This window comes from Coregonus clupeaformis, chromosome 17 (genome assembly GCF_020615455.1).
Source record: "Coregonus clupeaformis isolate EN_2021a chromosome 17, ASM2061545v1, whole genome shotgun sequence".
NCBI lineage: Eukaryota > Metazoa > Chordata > Actinopteri > Salmoniformes > Salmonidae > Coregonus > Coregonus clupeaformis.
Window position 1 is genome coordinate 49,992,689 of NC_059208.1, and position 21,979 is coordinate 50,014,667.

Genomic DNA, 21,979 nt, shown 5'->3' on the forward strand with positions numbered 1-21,979 from the left:
TGTGTCTGAGTTAGACCTGTATTATGAGAGTGCAGGGAGAACCTGGGCCCCATGCCTGCTCTCCCCCATCCCCCATCCCACCACACATCCCCCAGTTCGGCCCAGCTGGTTCCCATCGAGTGAGGGAAGAAGGGGTGAGGAGAGGAGAGGGGGAGGGAGAGAAGCAGGGAGGGAGAGAGAGGAGGATAGGGTGAGGAAGACTTTGCTGGACTATCAGTCTCATCTCACATGCAACACTCCTACAATGTTACAATGACATAGAAAAAAACAGAAAAAAATTCAAAGGGCTTATAACATTATTGCAACAGGGGGGTCATTCTCACAAAATTGTCCAAAAAACCACAACATTCTCAAGTGTTATTTTTCACTGAATTTCCTCTTGAATCACTGAGATTAGGATCTGTATTTATCTATTTCATAATTATTCTTATGTTTTTTTATCAGATAATGCATTTGATCAAAATGTTGACAAAATTAGAATTACCATAATTCCAAAAAAAGTATTAAACAAATCAATATTTCTAATATTTTTAAACATTGCTCCCGTAATGAAAAGGCCTGACTGAGTTAAAAATAACACTGAAAATATAAATATTTCAAATGAAATTATACAATTATAAAATTAAAACGGACTTTTCCCAATTTGAGCTCTTTAGCCTTTAGCCATGAGAAGGCCAAGTGGGGTAAAGGGGGTATTTGAAAATAAGAACCTAATTCTGAAGGCATATAAGCTAATAACTTCACTTGTGCTCATATAAGGACGACTCCTCTGGATGATGCATCATGGGTGAATAAAACTTTATTTAAAAACTGATTGGAGGTTTTACAGGAACTTGAAAAAGTGTTATGGTAATGAGACATTTCCACAGACACTGTTTGTACGTAATAAATATTATAGTTTAATGTGAACTTCAACTAGTATACCATTGTTAGGATTTATGGACAAACTACAGCAACATATTTTGTGTTTTATTCAAATAAATTAGGTCCTTTAATAAATAAATAAATAATAATTGTAAAACCTGATAATTTAATCCAGACGCATTTCGGTAATGAGAATTTGGGGTGAAAATATACAGAATTCTGGCGAAAATGTAAAATGTATTTAAAATAAGACAGTTTCCCAAAAACTAGACATTGTAGTCCTTAGAATGATAGTTGATTTTTGCAAATGAATCATGGTATTGTAACTCAATTTGCTGGTGACATTTTAAAGCTGGTTTCATGAGGATCACCCATAAGGAATATGCATTTACTAGTCTCTCAATACTGTTTTGGGGGAACTCCAGTCACCCTTGACGTTTTGGGTACCACCTCACATATAGATGAGGAGGGGAGTAAGGGGGGTGGCGTGGTATGCGGGGTGGCAAACCTATCAGGACTTCAGTTAGCCTTCTGAGAACACAGAGAACACAGAGTGGGGGGGGTACATCTGGAAAACATTATGGAGCACACTGTTTCTCAGTTGAAAGGGAGAAAGCAATACAGTACAGAAAAAATGTGGGGAGCGATAGAGAAATGAGGGGAAGAGAGAGTACAGAGAAGAGAGAGAGAGAGAGAGAGAGAGAGAGAGAGAGAGAGAGCAGGGGTTAAAGAAAGGGAGAGGGAGAGCAAACCTTTCACCGCATGTGTTTGATATAACATGTCTGCACACATAATGGAGTTCAATCACATAATTACACTAAAGGGACATTATGTCTATAAACTCTAGACTCTATTCCATTGTTGTGTGAGACACACATACTAATACATGCTGAAAGAGAAGACAGCCTAGACACACTCACACATTCATGCATTCACATCCTCATTACTCAAGAACAAGCTGTAACAGACCAGTATAGACCGGTTGTGGTTGATTACAGAGAGAGGAGTATTTAGCCTCGATGTCATTGTGTTTTCAACACTGAAGCAAGCTACTATGTAGGTTAGTTAGGGACCATAACATCTGAAGTGCAGCTGTGAAGGATCTCTGCTTTCACTGCTACAAGCCTGACAAGCAAGACTAACACACATTCTAGGACTGGCCTGGTACAACAGCACCCTCCACTGACTCTGTGAGAATCACTATGGGGAAGTGGTGCAGAATTGGAATCTAGACTGCAGTGACTGCACTAAACCTGTAGATGGCAACCTTTCCTCAATATACAGAGTGTACAAAACATTAGGAACACCTGCTCTTTCCATGACATAGACTGACCAGTTGAATTTAGGTGAAAGCTATGATCCCTTATTGATGTCACTTGTTAACTCCACTTCAATCAGTGTAGATTAAGGGGAGGACACAGGTTAAAGAATGATTTTTAAGCCTTGAGACAATTGAGCCATGGATCGTGTGTGTGCCATTCAGAGCGTGAATGGGCAGACAAAATATTTAAATGCCTTTGAACAGGGTATGGTAGTAGGTGCCAGGCGCACCGGTTTGAGTGTGTCAAGAACACAACAGTTTCCCATGTGTATCAAGAATGGTCCACCAACCAAAGGACATCCAGCCAACTTGACACAACTGTGGGAAGCATTGGAGTCAACAAGGGGCAGCAGCTCTGTGGAACACTTTCGAAAGCTTGTAGAGTCCATGCCCCGACGAATTGAGGCTGTTCTGAAGGCAAAAGGGGAGGGTGCAACTCAATATTAGGAAGGTGTTCCTAATGTTGTTCCTAATGTTTTGTACACTCAGTGTACAGGGCACCTGTGTGATCTTGGGCTGTTTTATTGTAGATGAGCTTGTTTGATCAGTCACAGGAGTTTAGGGCCAGTCACAGGAGTTTAGGGTGAAGGGGTGCATCTTAACAAAGAACACAGGATAGGTGGCACAAATGTGGTGGCTGCTGATTGGTTATTGGCCCTGTCCAGGAACGAAGCCACCATAGACTATTGAAATGGAGTCTGATTATGCAGAAATGTTTGTAACAATAGTAACGTATGTGCATAGATAAATAATAATATAATATGCCATTTAGCAGACGCTTTTATCCAAAGCGACTTACAGTCATGCGTGCATACATTTTTGTGTATGGGTGGTCCCGGGGATCGAACCCACTCCCCTGGCGTTACAAACGCTGTGCTCTACCAGCTGAGCTACAGAGGGTAACAATGCCGTGTCATTGCTCTGACGAAAGACTAAGGAGGGGTTGGTTGGAGGGGATGGGGGATGAGGGGGGATAGGGGCCCTTATGAAAAAAGATTGCAGTTAGAGTGCAGTATAACTGCAGTATGCTGCAAGTACTGCGTCCAAAATACCACAGTTGACTGCAGTTACTGCACTTTTACCGCTGTTACAAAACTGCAATCTTTTTTTGTAAGGGTGGGTGGGGTGTTAGCTGGGTTTTCTGCTGGTGATAACATTGTGTGTCATCGCCAAAACACATCAGCAGTTAATAAGTAGATGCCATTCATAACTTAGTTCACTATGTGTGTGTGTGTGTGTGTGTGTGTGTGTGTGTGTAGACCACTGTAGCTAAGGGTGTTTCTACTCTGCATTAGGCGGTGGTTAGGGTGTGTCGTTACCATGGGGACAATCATTCTGGTCAGGTATGTGGAGATTAACCATGGTGAGTCTGGAGAATGATCTCTGATTTGCACACACACACACACACACGATAATAGCTATGCACACAGGGAGCTCAAATCCACCATTAGACCAAGAGTAGGCTAGGGCAGCGGTAATCCACCATTAGACCAAGAGTAGGCTAGGGCAGCGGTAATCCACCATTAGACCAAGCCAAGAGTAGGCTAGGGCAGCGGCCCCACCCAACAGCAGCTAGCCTTTCAGATCAGATTTTTTCAGATTTTTGTTTTCCCTGTGTGTGTTGTCATAGCAATAGGCTAGGGCAGGAAGTGTCATTCATGCCATGCAAAGGAGGACATTTGTTTTGTTGAGTAAACAAATATAGGATTGAGGCTGACTAAAGCAGACTAAACCACTGTAGGGAAATATCTGTGCTAGGGAAAAACCCTAATATGCAAAGTGTGTGTTCCTTCCCAAAAGAGAAAGTCCCGAAGAAACCGCTTGTCAAGAGCATAAAGTACGTGTGCACAGCTCAACATGTGGCACCGTCTTATACAAGTAGTACAGGTTCTCTCTTACACATACACTTCAAGTGTATAGATGACTTATGGACAATCCCAGAGATACTGTATATAATGATGAGATGTTCTTCTCTCCGCCCTAACAATGGGAGTCGTTGTCTCAAAGGCAGATTTTGACGGGAGTGGACCCTCTCGCTTCGCCTCTTCCTCTCTGACAATCCCTGTAGGGGCACTTTCACATGGGGTTATAGGCCACTGGTCACGTTACACAAACCGGTGACCAGGAAGTGTTAGCACAGGTGAGAGGAGAGAGCATGCGGTTCTTATGTCTCACTAGAACGCTCTTTATCATGTTTGTACTGTAATCAAATGTAGGCCTATTGGAACTCCGTATTTTATACTCTGCAATAGGCCTAAATGGGAACATCACCCAAACAAAGACTTGTGTCTAGAAAACCATTTCTATGTGGACACGTCATGAACTGCTCTTAACCTGTGCACGATAGGAATCGCTACAATCACAAGAATTGCCCTTCGGGTTAATAAAGATATTTTTTGAATTTCAGTTGAATCCCCATTACGAATATCTAAACTTCCGAACACCAACATATGTCTTACCGGAATTGCAATGTTTTAATTACATTTGTTGAGCTAACACCGCTTGATACCTTGCTGGGCTGGCCCCAAGGGGCGCACGGTTTCTACTGCTCCTACAGTTTTGCTTCAGTACTGCAATTTAACTGACGCCCATCCCAGAAAGACAATTTCCATTGACGGCCACATAGAGAAGTCAGATTTGAAAAGTTCTAATAACACACTTTAGTCATCAACTTTGTGCACAAATCATCCATTAAATTATTAAAATAATGGTCGCTGAGGATTATTATTTTTTCATCACTCACAACGAAGATATTAACATTTTCTACTCATCCAATCAATGTCTGTCATGTTTTTGGATGACGTGATGATGTCGTCGCTGCTTGCCCTGCTCCTTGTGCGCACTGAGTGCTTTATTTTTTATTTTATAGAGAATCTCAAAGACACTGTAAAAACAAACAAAACAAATGTAAAGATCTGGCAGGTCTTGGGTGATGGTCTTCCACAGATTCAGATGATAAGGTGTTGTTCAGACAGGCAGTTCAGAAAGGCTGGGCAGTAGTTTAAGTGGATGGAGCTTTGATGGCACAGAGAAGGAGCACCAGTCAGTTACTTAGACAAGCCCGGAGCTCTTCATCAGGCACCTCGTTCGTTGTCTCCTCCTCCTCCTCTGTAGGTAGGCTGGATAGTCCACTACTGAAGTGTAGCACCCACCTGGGTGATGCTTGGCAGCTATAAACGCCAGAAAGACCACCACACCTCGGCAGTAGTTAGGAAACAGTTCTCTATGAGGCGGGCCTCTCTCAAGTTTCACATGTTTTATGTCATGTGCACAAGTACACTGAAATGCCTTTCTTGCAAGCTCCAAACCCAACAATACAGTAATCAACTCCTCACACTGCAGTCAAACTGCAGTCCATATAATTGATGCAACCAGCACAGGTGGAAAAAAGCTTGTGCTGTATTGATGCATCATTCAAATTATTGAATAGCCAGCTACATAACTACCTAGCCAAGCCAAAAACAAACTGTCTTGCAATTAGTCCAGCAACTCAATTGGTCAAAACCACCCAATATTCAGAAACATTCAAGCAGTCATAAAAACAAATAGTTGCTTAAAAATGCAATCAAAATACTTAAAACAACAAAACATTTACAAAAGTACAGGAGCCCTCTGCCTAGTCTTCCTCACCGCGCCATGGCAACAACAGAACCAGTGCACATGTGATGTTGGTCCATATACATTTATGCGAAGACCTAAGGCGACCTTGAGTGGATTACCTTGAAAAACCGGTCGGACATTTTTGCAAGGAGTCTCCAGTTCTTATTACACTTCAATGGTTGGCCCTGCCACCTGGACATTTCTGTTTGTTTTTATCTCGTCACTGCCGGTTGAGTGACGTTTGCTTTTTTCACTCGCGAGTCATTGGATCAAAAGGCATCCCAGCCTCCCAGCCTCCCCACCTCAGCGCTGGCATTCATTCGCTCACACAGCAAGCCGCGGAGTAATATTTTCCTTCAACTTGTGCTGGATTTCATTCAATGCAGTTTTCATCTCGAAAGTGTAAGCGATTGTTGTATTCAATTGACTATTTAGGCATCTCCAAATGTTGTTTACTTTGCTTTCGCAGGAGGCTACCATGTTATTCTTTCTGAATTGCAGCGACAGCGTTGTCTGTTCTCGCCGCGTCTCTTGCTTTTGGTCGCGGTGTTAATTAATTGCGAACATATCCATTTCGATAGAATTACTAATGGGAGGGACTAACTGCTTGGATCATCTTTCAAGCAAGTCCAAAGGACGGAGCTCAGTTTCTGTAGATGATTAATCTGTTTTATTTGCATGGAGTATTTCCAAAGATGGAATGTTTATCGGAACATTGTCTTTGCGCTGATAAATTGGAATGGATGAAGTTGGCAACCTCATCAGAATTAATTTCACAATTTTTAGACCTAGGCCTACTACATTTAATTGATTAGGCTAGGCTACATTTAATTGACTAACTTTAGATTGTCTTGGCATGTCTTCTATTCTTTATATTCTAAAATTGTAGGAAGCCTAGCCTAAAGACGTGGTGGTAGCCTAAACTTGTAAAACGCACATTCCAACAAGCAATTTGGGCCATATGGTGCGTGCTGTCCCTTCTGAAATATTCTCAATGGTATGAATGAACATTCCTGCTGCGCAGAGTTGCTCCTTGTGGTTCCAAGGTCGGGATTTGGTGAGATAGAAAATTGGGAAAGACGAGCAGTCGTGGGGGTGAAGGGTGACCTTTTCTGTCAGTTGCCGAAATATCCGACTTGCTAACTGGATATAGTTCCCTAGTTCTGACTAGCACATGAACGCTGCATTAGTCGGGACTATTTCATTAGCCTGTCAGATGACATTTTGGTTAGTCATAGTGCCGCGTTCACATGCTAGTCGGAAATGTGTTAACTGGTTGTACTTATACTCGTGCAGCGTTTAACTAATCAGCAAGTCAGAAATGTCCGCGTTTCCTAGTTCAGACTAGCATATGAATGCAGCATAGGTCTGTCTTAAATTATCAGTAACACACTCCTTATCAGTCACTTCATGGAATTTTCATTGAGACATGTCTTGTCTAGTGCGGAAATATCCCACATAGCCTAAAAGCCAATTTATGCTTGATCCGAAAATGTGGTCGGAGGCTCCGTATGGAGGGTGTGACGCAATTGCGGAGCCTCCAGAGACATACAGAGGCCAAATTGAGCTCTGTACCGCATCGCAGTGCGCCTCCCAAATTTTGTAACAATGCTGAGGGCTCCATATAGGTCCGCATTGATCTGATTGGTTGACGGTAGGTGGGGGGAGAGGTCCAGTATTGACACATACTCACTTCCTTCACAACAGCTCTGCAAAGCACAAGAAGTATGAATGCCCTGACTTGTGCAGAGGCCGTATCGCAGTAAATGCTGTACGGCCGGCTACTGCAGAAGTTAGATTTACCATGCAGAGCCTTTTGTGCAGCTTTTCCCAAACTCGATCCTCGGGACCCCAAGGGGTGCACGTTTTGGTTTTTGCCCTAACACTACACAGCTGATTCAAATAATAAAGGAATCATCAAGCTTTGATTATTTAAATCAGCAGTGTATTGCTAAGGCAAAAACCAAAACGTGCACCCCTTGGGGTCCCCAGGACCGAGTTTGGGAAACACTGGCCTAATGACTAATTTCTCTTGACAGAACACCCACTGAAATGTTGCTAAATAGGAACATTATTTTATGATTGTTTGTGGTTTCCTTGACTAATGTAGGCCTATAGACTAGTCGTTCTAACTCTGTGAGCTCTCAAAATAATGATGTCAATGAAAATCTCATTTTTAAAAGTTCATAATCTGTTAACTCGTAGCCAAATCATGTTGTTGACTCGTTCTTTACTCGTATTTGTGGCCAAAGCATAAATTATAGAAGAAAAAAAAAAACTTAAAAAATACCCCACCTCAAACTTGTATGTCAAGCAGGCTGTTTAAAAAGTGCTTGCTATTTCCTCATACAGTGCCTTCAGAAAGTATTCACACCCCTTGACTTTTTCCACATTTTGTTGTTACAGCCTGAATTTAAAATTGATAAAATTGAGCTTTTTTGTTCACTGGCCTACACACAAACCCCATAATTTAAAAGGGGAATTATGTTTTTTAAAAATGTTTACAAATTAATTAAAAACAATGCTGAAATGTCTTGAGTCCAATAAGCAATATGGCAAGCCTAAATAAGTTCAGGAGTAGAAATTTGCTTAACAAGTCACAGAATAATTTGCATGGACATCATCTCTGTACCCCACACATACAATTATTTGTAAGGTCCCTCAGTCAAGCAGTGAATTTCAAACACTGATTCAACCACAAAGACCAGGGAGGTTTTCCAATGCCTCGCAAAGAAGGGCACCTATTGGTAGATGGGTAAAAAACACACAAAAAACAGACATTGAATATCCTGTTGAGCATGGTGACGTTATTAATTACACTTTGAATGGTGTATCAATACACCCAGTCACTACAAAGATACAGGTGTCCTTCCTAACTCAGTTGCCCGAGAGGAAGGAAACCGCTCAGGGTTTCACCATGAAGCCAATGGTGACTTTAAAACAGTTTAATGGCTGTGATAGGAGAGAAACTGAGGCTGGATCAACAACATTGTAGTTACTCCACAATACTAACCTAAATGAGAGTGAAAAGGAAGCCTGTACAGAATAAAACATATCTAAAAACATGCATCCTGTTTGCAACAAGTCACTAAAGTAGGACTGCAACAAATGTGGTAAAGCAATTTACTTTTTTTGTCCTGAATACAGTGTTATGTTTGGGGCAAATCTAATACAACACATTACTGAGTACCACTTTCCATATTTTCAAGCATAGTGGTGGCTGCATCATGTTATGGGTATGCTTGTAATCGTTAAGGACTGGGGAGTTTTTCAGGATAAAAAAACAAATGGAATGGAGCCAAACACAGGCAAAATCCTAGAGGAAAACCTGGTTCAGTCTGAATGAATGAATTTACCCTTCAGCAGGACAATAATCTAAAACACAAGGCCAAATATACGCTGGAGTTGCTAACCAAGAAGACAGTGAATGTTCGTGAGTGGCGGAGTTAGTTTTGACTTAAATATACACTGAACAAAAAATGTAAACGCAACATGCAACAATTTCAAAGATTTTACAGAGTTACAGTTCATATCAGGAAATCAGTCAATTGAAATGAATTCATTAGGCTCTAATCTATGGATTTCACATGACAGGGAATACAGTAGGGGCATGGATCAGAAAACCAGTCAGTATCTGGTGTGACCACCATTTTCCTCATGCAGCGTGACACAGCTCCTTCGCATGTAGTTGATCAGGCTGTTGATTGTGGCCTGTGGAATGTTGTCCCACTCCTCTTCAATGGCTGTGCAAAGTTGCTGGATATTGGCGGAAACTGGAACACGCTGTCGTACGTATCGATCCAGAACATCCCAAACATGCTCAATGGGTGACATGTCTGGTGAGTATGCAGGCCATTTTCAGCTTCCAGGAATTGTGTACAAATGCTTGCGACATGGGGCCATGCATTTTTTTTTATTTTTTTTATTTTTATTTCACCTTTATTTAACCAGGTAAACCAGTTGAGAACAAGTTCTCATTTACAACTGCGACCTGGCCAAGATAAAGCAAAGCAGTGCGATAAAAACAACAACACAGAGTTACATATGGGGTAAAACAAAACAAAGTCAAAAATACAACAGAAATAAATATATATACAGTGTGTGCAAATGTAGCAAGTTATGGAGGTAAGGCAATAAATAGGCTATAGTGCAAAATAATTACAATTAGTATTAACACTGGAATGATAGATGTGCAAGAGATGATGTGCAAATAGAGATACTGGGGTACAAATGAGCAAAATAAATAACAATATAGGGATGAGGTAGTTGGGCGGGCTAATTTCAGATGGGCTGTGTACAGGTGCAGTGATCGGTAAGGTGCTCTGACAACTGATGCTTAAAGTTAGTGAGGGAGATAAGTGTCTCCAGCTTCAGAGATTTTTGCAATTTGTTCCAGTCATTGGCAGCAGAGAACTGGAAGGAATGGCGGCCAAAGGAGGTGTTGGCTTTGGGGATGACCAGTGAGATATACCTGCTGGAGCGCAGACTACGGGTGGGTGTTGCTATGGTGACCAATGAGCTAAGATAAGGCGGGGATTTGCCTAGCAGTGATTTATAGATGGCCTGGAGCCAGTGGGTTTGGCGACGAATATGTAGTGAGGACCAGCCAACAAGAGCGTACAGGTCACAGTGGTGGGTAGTATATGGGGCTTTGGAGACAAAACGGATGGCACTGTGATAGACTACATCCAATTTGCTGAGTAGAGTGTTGGAGGCTATTTTGTAAATGACATCGCCGAAGTCAAGGATCGGTAGGATAGTCAGTTTTACGAGGGCATGTTTGGCAGCATGAGTGAAGGAGGCTTTGTTGCGAAATAGGAAACCGATTCTAGATTTAACTTTGGATTGGAGATTCTTAATGTGAGTCTGGAAGGAGAGTTTACAGTCTAACCAGACACCTAGATATTTGTAGTTGTCCACATACTCTAGGTCAGACCCGTCGAGAGTAGTGATTCTAGTCGGGTGGGCGGGTGCAAGCAGCGTTCGGTTGAAGAGCATGCATTTAGTTTTACTAGTGTTTAAGAGCAGTTGGAGGCTACTGAAGGAGTGTTGTATGGCATTGAAGCTCGTTTGGAGGTTTGTTAACACAGTGTCCAATGAAGGGCCAGATGTATACAAAATGGTGTCGTCTGCATAGAGGTGGATCTGAGAGTCACCAGCAGCAACAGCGACATCATTGATATACACAGAGAAAAGAGTTGGCCCAAGAATTGAACCCTGTGGCACCCCCATAGAGACTGCCATAGTTCCAGACAACAGGCCCTCCGATTTGACACATTGAACTCTATCTGAGAAGTAGTTGGTGAACCAGGCGAGGCAGTCATTTGAGAAACCAAGGCTATTTAGTCTGCCAATAAGAATGCGGTGGTTGACAGAGTCGAAAGCCTTGGCCAGGTCAATGAAAACGGCTGCACAGTACTGTCTATTATCGATTGCGGATGAATGGCACGACAATGGGCCTCAGGGTCTCATCACAGTATCTCTGTGCATTCAAATTGCCATCGATAAAATGCAATTGTGTTCGTTGTCCGTAGCTTATGCCTGCCCATACCATAACCCCACCGCCACCATGGGGCACTTTGTTCACAATGTTGACATCAGCAAACCGCTCGCCCACACGACGCCATACACGCTGGAGCTCTTCTCCAGCGTGCCAGTGGCCATCGAAGGTGTGAATTTTTCCATTAATGTCGGTTACGACGCCGAACTGCAGTCAGCTCAAGACCATTGTGAGGACGACGAGCACGCAGATGAGCTTCCCTGAGACTGTTTCTGACAGTTTGTGCAGAAATTATTCGGTTGTGCAAACCCACAGTTTCATCAGCTGTCCGGGTGGCTGGTCTCAGACAATCCCGCAGGTGAAGAAGCCGGATGTGGAGGTCCTGGGCTTGCATGGTTACATGTGGTCTGCGGTTGTGAGGCTGGTTGGACGTACTGTCAAATTCTCTAAAACGACATTGGCGGCGGCTTATGGTAGAGAAATTAACATTCAATTTTTTCTCAAAAGTGGGGTTACAAGTTTATCAACTTTCAAAGCATAATTACTTTCCCATTGTTCCTCAACTGTAGTGTATGATATAACATGTTCTTGCTCTGAGTCTCTACTTTTATCCAATGTAAAAAAAACACAATTTCAAATTTTGCTACATAAGATCGAGTTGGTCGGTCACAAATTAGCAAAAAAATTCTAAACTTGTTTTCACTTTGTCATTATAGGGTACTGTGTGTGTGTAGATGGGTGAGGGGGGGAAATACATTTTAATGCAGGCTGTGACACAACAAAATGTGGATTAAGTCAAGGGGTATGAATACTTTCTGAAGGCACTGTATAATATAAGGTGACATCAGGTTGGCTCATTGGTTGAGCTGGCCAATCAGCCGTTTACTTTCATGAATATTTTTTATGACCAGTATACACCCACACCAGTGTTAATACTAATTGTAATTATTTTGCACTATGGCCTATTTATTGCCTTACCTCCATAACTTGCTACATTTGAACACACTGTATATATATTTTCTGTTGTATTTTTGACTTTGTTTTGTTTTACCCCATATGTAACTCTGTGTTGTTTTTAATCGCACTGCTTTGCTTTATCTTGGCCAGGTCGCAGTTGTAAATGAGAACTTGTTCTCAACTGGCTTACCTGGTTAAATAAAGGTTAAATAAAATAAACACCATTCAAACACAGAAAAGTTGCTTTTTAATAGGGATAGCTGCGGGAAGATGTTTGGGGGTGTTGCTGCTGCAAAAAAATAATAATTGCTGGCACTATACACTGCTGTATCTGTCTGCTAATACAGGACTAGTAAAGACCAGTGCACTACTTTTGTGAAGAAACAACTTATATTTAGTTTTGATCAATATTTGTTTTTTATTCTGTTTTTGCAGGGGGTGCTGCAGCACCCTCATCATCCCTACTTCTCGCAGCTGGATGTGACAATTGTTCTTAATGTTTAGACTGCCATTATTATTTTTTTCGCTTCATCATAAAATGACGTGCGTTCAGAATTGGCCTGCGTATGACCCAATGATGTATATAAACCATTGGTATAACTGCTACGAGGGCAATGCAGTTCAGTCTACCGCAGTCCTGGCTACCTAACAGACGGTGCTCACTTTACGGCAGTCCCCCATCCACTCAGCAACGATAGTAATTAATGCCGTTTTTAGGTTTTCTGCTGTGTCCCTCTCCTCCATGTTCTCAGTTGTAAGTACATGTGACTTCATGTCCTACTTCTCATTTAATCTAGGCGAAGGCTCGTTGCAGTGATGTATGACGGTGTGTTCATAGACGTCCAACAATTTGTTGTTAACGCCACGTATGGTGTTTGAGAGCTTGCGATTTGTACTTGCAGAGCAATCATTGGACAGTTTCTCCATCCATGCCGTCATGGTTTTTCGACATGGGATCTTTGTCTGAGTTCTAAATATGCCATCAGGGCAATGAAGCCGACATCCTCTACCATTGACAATGGCTGCATATCAACTGCAATAATTTATGTTATCAGCGCTGTGATTCTCGGAGAATCGATAGTTACATATCGCAATATTATTTTGGAATTATATTCTATCAATATTTCACTCCAAATATCTGTAGGTAGCGTTAGCTAGTGCTTCCATTTTATTTTTAAATAGTGAGCCAACATGTTTTCAGCACTTGTTTCCCTGACTGATAACTTGTTTTCTCATGCTCTCTCGTCTCTGCAGCCGACATATAGTGAGCAATATGCTTGGAACATAAAATCGCAATAAAATCACAGTATCGAATCGCAATACAATTATGAGAATCGTGAGAATCGCAATACATATCGTATCGGCACCTAAGTATCGTGATAATATTATATTCCTAACCCTACAGTACCTGTTTCTGTAGAAAAGTACTGATTTGGCCTATTTGCTTCATATATTTACCGTATAGGCTACAGTCTGTGACGACTTGGAACTGTTTTTAAAGTATGCTCTCAACCAGTTCTAGAACATGTCGATATGTAGAGCAATGTAAGCATAATGGATTTGAAGTGACACTGGTGAACTGCATTTATGTACCTAGCAGGAGTCATCCCTTAAATAGTTAATTACTGTACTACAGTATAGAGCGCAAAGGCCAGCTCAGCGAATCAGAGCCAAGGTCATGGGGTCAAAGCAGGGTCAACAACTCCATCTGTCAGCCCTAAGAATTAGAATGAATGGAATAGAATGGATATAGCTCTACAATTCTAATTATATGAACCAGAGCTCTTTGGTAGATGATCAATGCTGATCGTATCTGTTGGTGGCAGGGCTACAGATGATGTCAAGGATATATGCTGATAGGAGGAAGAGTTACAGATGGTCCACTTTGCCTCTGGAATACAGAGATTGTGGGGTTTTTTTGGCTGATCTTTTTTTTTTTTACTAATTTGGTATTTTGACCAATCAGATCAGCTTTGAAAAATATCTGATGTGATTGGTCAAACGACCAATTAGTGGGAAAAATATCAGAATTGGGCTGCCTGTGTCAACGCAGCCATTCACTTGATCATTAACAGAGATGGTTGAGCTTTTATTTTAGTCTAATGCATCTATTGAAGCGCATCATCTAGCTAGAGATGGACCATCCAAGGTTCTAGTCTGGAAACCCTGGCTGTCATAGTAACAGTTTGTCATTGTGTGATTATAATGAGTGTTTTCTTATGCATTAAACATTGGGGCAGAGGTTTTCACTTTTCACTACCACTTCCTTATCTGAAATCTCAGAAAGTTGATTGACCTGCACATGTTTTGTATGCGACATTGCAACTCAGAAGTAAAACACTGTAATAACTCTTCCGCCTCCTCAGAGGCGATAAAGGTTGTTGCGTTGGCTTAGTGCATGTCCTCTTGGAACTTGGTAGAGCATTTAACGTTACAGCTAGCGACGGATGGGAGCAGGCAGCTGCCTCTGTGGAGGACTGTTGCTATCCCAGGGGGCAGAGCGAGCAGTAGCCGGTTGCTGCTGGAGAGCGTTAGTCACTCAGATCCTAGATCAGTGCCAAGGGCAGCACTTCTATCTATAGAGTGTCACACCTCACGCCAAGCGCTCCAGAATCCAAGACATTGGATTTACAGGACTGACACGTCTACGCTACACTATAACGCTCAACTGGTTTGCTCTGTTCATTCTATTTCTATCTGAAGCATTTTGGGATAGCATGCCAAATGAACACGCCCTTCCCCATCTTAATCAGGGAGATTGCTGTGTAAATGGAAATGTCATTGTATGGTCCTGAGCTACCTGGCTGACTGGCTTTGCATAGCAGGGATGCCTCTGCTCTGTCAACACTGTGGCGGAGTTAACTAAATTTGATCACTGGTTTAGGCTAACTTTTATCACTCAGGTGTGACGCGTTTGGGTCAATGCTACTGTAATGTCACAAGAAACATTATGGGATTTATTAATTTTTTTATTGTATTTTTGTGAACGCATCAGCAACTTGAAGGCCATTCAAAGTTTGAATAGCTGCTTTCACAAAAATAAAATAACTTTTATATATCCTCATAGTGTTTCTCGTGACAATACGGTAGCGTTGACCCTGTCATAACTTTAGCCAGGTCATTTTACAAGGTATAATGGCTTTAATCATTGACTTGGTTACATAAGACACAAGGCCACCCTAGAACTTCCAGGCCGAACCAGACACGCCTCAAGGGGTGTACAGTACTTAGCAAACAGCTGAGGTAAATAAATTAACTGATGTGTTGTTCTTGTCTGATTGTTGTCAACATTCTGTAGAGCACAATGAAGACTGTGCTCTGGAATATAGGTCAACTTGTTGCTATTTAGCAACGTTTTGGTTTTGTGTTGAGGTATTCAACCCAGTTCTACTGCAATTAACTGGCCTGGAAATCCATACTGTTTCACTTTCCAGGCGAGTACTTGAATGCCTGTTATTTTGAGTTGCAACTTGCGTTTATGCCTGCAGAAAAACTGAAAAGCAGCATTTTGGTTTTGTGGAGTGGTATTGGTGTGTTATAATGGTGTTCCCCTTCCTCCCAGTCTCACCCTCCCCCTGTCTGACTCAGTGTTTATTTAGTTAGTACTTAGTATCTATGGAAACAGAGGGTAACACTGCTGCTGGATACAGTACAGTCAATTTGGAGAAGGGTTTCTTGTGTAGAAGGTGTGTACACTGACATAGCTTTTTAATGGGCAGTGTTGTGAAAGTGTTGCTGTTCAGCAGGCCTAAAGCAGTTGCAGAGTATTCTGCCATAGTAAAGGGTATCCATGCAGTCCAATGTAAGAATCTACAGCATGTGTTGATATGATATCTAAACTCAGTAGTTATCTATCTATCGATCGATCGATCGCATGACTGTGTGCTCGATTTTATACACCTGTTTGGAGGTGTGGCTGAAATACCCGAATCGACTAATTTGAAGGGATGTCAAAAGTAGTGCACTAAATAGGAATTAGGGTGCCATTTGGGACATAGGGTGTTGGAGGTGTTATAGTATTGGGTCTTGGACGGGGAACATTCCTTCCTACTGTTGAGTCATGTCCTAAGCATGGCACTGACTCTTGAGAGAGGGGAACCAGACAGTATACACTGACACTCGCACACAAAACAAACTCTATAGAGCTTTTGGAGGAACTAGACAGCATGTTGGGGAAATCCCACTGCGTACACACAGACACAAATGCATGCATTCACACACACATCTAGCCATAGGCACTCAAACAGTGTAACATTCCATAGTATACACGCTCTATATCAGTGGTCCTCCAGTAACCTCAACAGTACATCTTTTTGTTGTGGCCCCAGACGAGCACACCTGAATCTACTTGTCAACTAATTAGGGCTGACCCCAATTAGTCGATTGTTTGGTCGATAGTCTGTTGAGTAGTTGAACAGTAGCATATGTGGCTCAGTTGGTAGAGCATGGCGCTTGCAACGGCAGGGTTGTGGGTTCGATTCCTACAGGGGACCAGTACGAAAAAAAGTATGAACTCCCTATTGTAAGTATCTCTGGATAAGAGCATCTGCTAAATTATTAATGTTATATTTAACGTACGTATATATATGTATGTGCCCATCTCAGTGAACTAATCCATTACGGAGACTAAAAGCCAATTTATGCTTGATCAGAAAATGTGGTTGGAGGCTCCATATGGAGGGTGTGACGCAATTACGGAGCCTCCAGAGGCATGCTGAGGCCAAATCAAGCTCAGTACCGCATCGCCATACGCCTCCCAAATGTTGTAACCATGTGGAGGGCTCTGTATAGCTCCGCATTGACATGCTTGGTTGACGGTAGGTGGGGGCAGTACATCCTGTATAAACACAAACTCACTTCCTTGACAACTTCCTTCACAACAGCTCTGCACTGCTCCGCGAAGTGCAAGGAGTCAGTGGTGTAAAGTACTTAAGTAAACATACTTTAAAGTACTACTTAAGTAGTTTTATTGGGTATCTGTACTTTACTTTATTTACTCTTTATATTTTAACAACTTTAACTTTTACTCTGCTACATTCCTAAAGAAAAAGAATATGCTTTTTACTCTATACATTTTCCCTGACACCCAAAAGTACTCTTTACATTTCTAATGCTTAGCAAGACAGGAAAATTGTCAAATTCACACACTTATCAAGATAACATCCCTGGTCATCCCTATTGCCAAGATAACATCCCTATTCACCAACTACTTCTCAGATAGAGTTCAGTGTGTCAAATCGGAGGGCCTGTTGTCTGGACCTATGGCAGTCTCTATGGGGGTGCCACAGGGTTCAATTCTTGGGCCAACACTTTTCTCCGTGTATATCAATGATGTCGCTCTTGCTGCTGGTGACTCTCAGATCCACCTCTACGCAGACGACACCATTTTGTATACATCTGGCCCTTCATTGGACACTGTGTTAACAAACCTCCAAACGAGCTTCAATGCCATACAACACTCCTTCAGTAGCCTCCAACTGCTCTTAAACACTAGTAAAACTAAATGCATGCTTTTCAATCGAACGCTGCTGGCACCCGCCCACCCGACTAGAATCACCACTCTCGACGGGTCTGACCTAGAGTATGTGGACAACTACAAATACCTAGGTGTCTGGTTAGACTGTAAACTCTCCTTCCAGACTCACATAAAGAATCTCCAATCCAAAGTTAAATCTAGAATCGGCTTCCTATTTCGCAACAAAGCCTCCTTCACTCATGCTGCCAAACATGCCCTCGTAAAACTGACTATCCTACCGATCCTTGACTTCGCGATGTCATTTACAAAATAGCCTCCAACACTCTACTCAGCAAATTGGATGTAGTCTATCACAGTGCCATCCGTTTTGTCTCCAAAGCCCCATACACTACCCACCACTGTGACCTGTACGCTCTTGTTGGCTGGTCCTCACTACATGTTCGTCGTCAAACCCACTGGCTCCAGGCCATCTATAAATCATTGCTAGGCAAATCCCCGCCTTATCTTAGCTCATTGGTCACCATAGCTGCACCCACCCGTAGTCTGCGCTCCAGCAGGTATATCTCACTGGTCATTCCCAAAGCCAACACCTCCTTTGGCCGCCATTCCTTCCAGTTCTCTGCTGCCAATGACTGGAACGAATTGCAAAAATCTCTGAAGCTGGAGACTCTTATCTCCCTCAATAACTTTAAGCATCAGTTGTCAGAGCACCTTACCGATCACTGCACCTGTACACAGCCCATCTGAAATTAGCCCACCCAACTACCTCTACCTCATCCCTATATTGTTATTTATTTTGCTCTTTTGCACCCCAGTATCTCTATTTGCACATCATCTCTTGCACATCTAGCATTCCAGTGTTAATACTATTGTAATTATTTTGCACTATAGCCTATTTATTGCCTTACCTCCATAACTTGCTACATTTGCACACACTGTATATATATTTTCTGTTGTATTTTTGACTTTGTTTTTTACCCCATATGTAACTCTGTGTTGTTTTTATTGCACTGCTTTGCTTTATCTTGGCCAGGTCGCAGTTGTAAATGAGAACCTGTTCTCAACTGGCTTACCTGGTTAAATAAAGTTGAAATAAAAAATATATATATATTTTAAAAAAAATTGCCTCTAATCTGGCGGACTCACTAAACACATGCTTAGTTTGTAAATTATGTGTTGGAGTGTGGCCCTGGCTATACATACATTTTAAAAACAAGAAAATCGTGCCATCTGGTTTGCTTAATATAAGAAATGTGAAATGATTTATACTTTTACTTTTATACTTAAGTATATTTTAGAGATTACATTTACTTTTGATACTTAAGTATATTTAAAACCAAATACTTTTAGACTTTTACTCAAGTGGTATTTTACTGGGTAACTTTTACTTGAGTCATTTTCGATTAAGGTATCTTTACTTTTACTCAAGTATGACCATTGGGTACTTTTCCACGACTACAAGAAGTATAAATGCCCTGACTTCTGTAGAGGCCATATCACCGTAAATGCTGCATGGCCAATGCAGACGTCGGATTGACCATGCAGCGCCCAGATGCACAGTACACTTCTCCCTCCAGAATGTTCTCTCTCCCTCCAGAATGTTCTCTCTCCCTCCAGAATGTGCTCTCTCCCTCCAGAATGTGCACATTCATTTTTCATAACTTAATTGTGTGAATTGTTTGCATTTGATTGTTAGTGTATATCACTTCCCCATTACATATATCACCAGTAGTACATTTAACGTTAATTTATAATTTACAATGTTTGTTTGGTTATAATAATTTATGTTTATCCATTCAATATATTATTATTCCAGTCTTACCGTTCTCATTGTTGGAGTGGACACATTGTTTGCAGAGCGCACAACCTATGCTACACTTGTGAGAAACAAGTTTTGGTTTATTTCATTCCGTTTACGTGTTCTGTCAATTCAATTTAGTCATTTTCTTTTTGTTTGGAGCGCTCCTGTCAATGTTGAGTAAGGACGCGCACCTGATTACGCATAGAAGTATATACAGTGCATTCAGAAAGTATTCAGACCCCTTGACTTTCTCCTCATTTTGTTATGTTACAGCCTTATTCTAACATGGATGAAATCTCCCCCCCCCCCCGTATTCAAACGCTTTACTCAGTACTTTGTTGAAGCACCTTTGGCAGCGATTACAGCCTTGAGTCTTCTTGGGTATGACGCTACATGCTTGGCACGCCTGTATTTGGGGAGTTTCTCCCATTCTTCTCTGCAGATCCTATCAAGCTCTCAGGTTGGATGGGGAGCGTCGCTGCACAGCTATTTTCAGGTCTCTCCACAGATGTTAGATCAGGTTGAAGTCCGGGGTCTGGCTGGGCCACTCAAGGACATTCAGAGACTTGTCCCGAAGCCACTCCTGCGTTGTCTTGGCTGTGTGCTTAGGGTCATTGTCCTGTTGGAAGGTGAACCTTCACCCCAGTCTGAGGTTCTTAGCGCTATGGAGCAGGTTTTCATCAAGGATCTCTCTGTACTTTGCTCCGTTCATCTTTCCCTCGATCCTGACTAGTCTCCCAGTCCCTGCCATTGAAAAACATCCTCACAGCGTGATGCTGCTGCCACCACCATGCTTCACCGTAGGGATGGTGCCAGGTTTCCTCCAGATGTGACGCATTCAGGCCAAAGAGTTAAATCTTGGTTTTATCTGACCAGAGAATCTTGTTTCTCATGGTCTGAGAGTCCTTTAGGTGCCTTTTGGCAAACTCCAAGTGGGCTGTTATGTGCCTTTTACTGAGGAGTGGCTTCCGTCTGGCCACTCTACCATAAAGGCCTGATTTGGTGGAGTGCTGCAGAGATGGTTGTCCTTCTGGAAGGCTCTCCCATCTCCACAGAGGAACTCTGGAGCTCTGTCAGAGTGACGATCGGGTTCTTGGTCACCTCCCTGACCAAGGCCCTCCTTCCCCTAATTGCTCAGTTTAGCCGGGCGGCCAGCTCTAGGAAGAGTCTTGGTGGTTCCAGACTTCTTCCATTTATTAATGGTATAGGCCACTGTGTTTTTGGGGAACTTCAATGCTGCATAATATTTTTGGTACTCTTCCCCAGATCTGTGCCTCGACACAATCCTGTCTCGGAGCGCTATGGACAATTCCTTCGACCTCATTGCTTGGTTTTTGCTCTGAAGTGCACTGTCAACTGTAGGACCTTATATAGACAGGTGTGTGCCTTTCCAAATCATGTCCAATCAATTAAATTGACCACAGTTGGACTCCAAGTTGTACAAACATCTCAATGATGGTCAATGGAAACAGGATGCACCTGAGGTCATAGCAAAAAGGGTCTGAATACGTATGTAAATAAGGTATTTCTGTTTTTATATGTAATACATTTGCAAAAATGTCTAAACCTGTTTTCGCTTTGTCATTATGGGGTATTGTGTGTAGATTGAGGATTATTATTTTTAATCCATTTTAGAATAAGGCGGTAACGTAACAATGTGGAAAAAGAGAAGGGGTCTGAATACTTTCCGAGTGCACTGTAGGCCTATAAGCTACCTAGCCTGCGTGCAAATATAGGCATATAAATGTGCCCATTCTGGGATCTGAGAGTATTTCTGATTTGGCTTAACGCACCACCACTAATAAGCTGTGGAGCTTCTCAAATTAATGTTCTCTTCACCTAAAACAGCAAGCAAACAAAGTCTGTTTTTACATCTGAGAATGACAATAGTTCCTCAATGCATTTAAAAAAAAAAATCCAGCTCTCTCCCTTTTGATAACCAGTCAGTGTGAAAGGGAAAAATGTAATGCTCTGATCCAGTGCAAACGTCATAAAATAGGCCTACCTGATTACTTCTTATCCGTGCTTGATTTGGACTGAAATAGGTTCCGGTACTCATTTTGGGTGCTGGTACTGTTTATATTTAGGTGCAGGAGCTCCACAATACTTTTGAGCTAATGTTCTATGAGGAACAGGAGCTCAAGCAGTAAAAAATGTGAGGTGCCGGTACTCAGCTCTGGTGAGCTCCTGCCCAAGTCAAGCAATGCTTCTTATCCCTTGCGCAAATAGCCTACAGCTGTGTCTGTCACGAGCTCACTGGCGGGGGAAACTCTGAGGGCCCAAAATATTTTATACAATGTTGCAAGTTAGCTTTGGACCCAAATGTATAGTTGATACAATGTTTCAAGTTTGTTGCAGACAGGTCATGCGTAGCCAATGTGATTTATAGTATTTTTTACATGTATTATTATAATATTTTCTACCTGCAGGCTGCAATGTTTTTATTTGTTGGCTTTATGT

The 21,979-nt window shown here is 42.0% G+C and overlaps 1 protein-coding gene across 3 annotated transcripts in view; it reads left to right on the forward strand.

The window, feature by feature from the left end:
* The first annotated feature begins 4,720 nt into the window (after positions 1 to 4,720).
* Positions 4,721 to 21,979, forward strand: part of LOC121586692 (oxysterol-binding protein-related protein 3-like) — a 33,884-nt gene continuing 16,625 nt past the window's right edge. For 2 of the 3 annotated variants that reach the window (XM_041903610.1, XM_041903612.1), the window contains exon 1: positions 4,721 to 6,187. The gene's annotated coding sequence lies outside the window, so the exon portion shown is untranslated. The remainder of the gene's footprint in view (positions 6,188 to 21,979) is intronic. The other variant, XM_041903613.1, reaches the window with a different exon arrangement.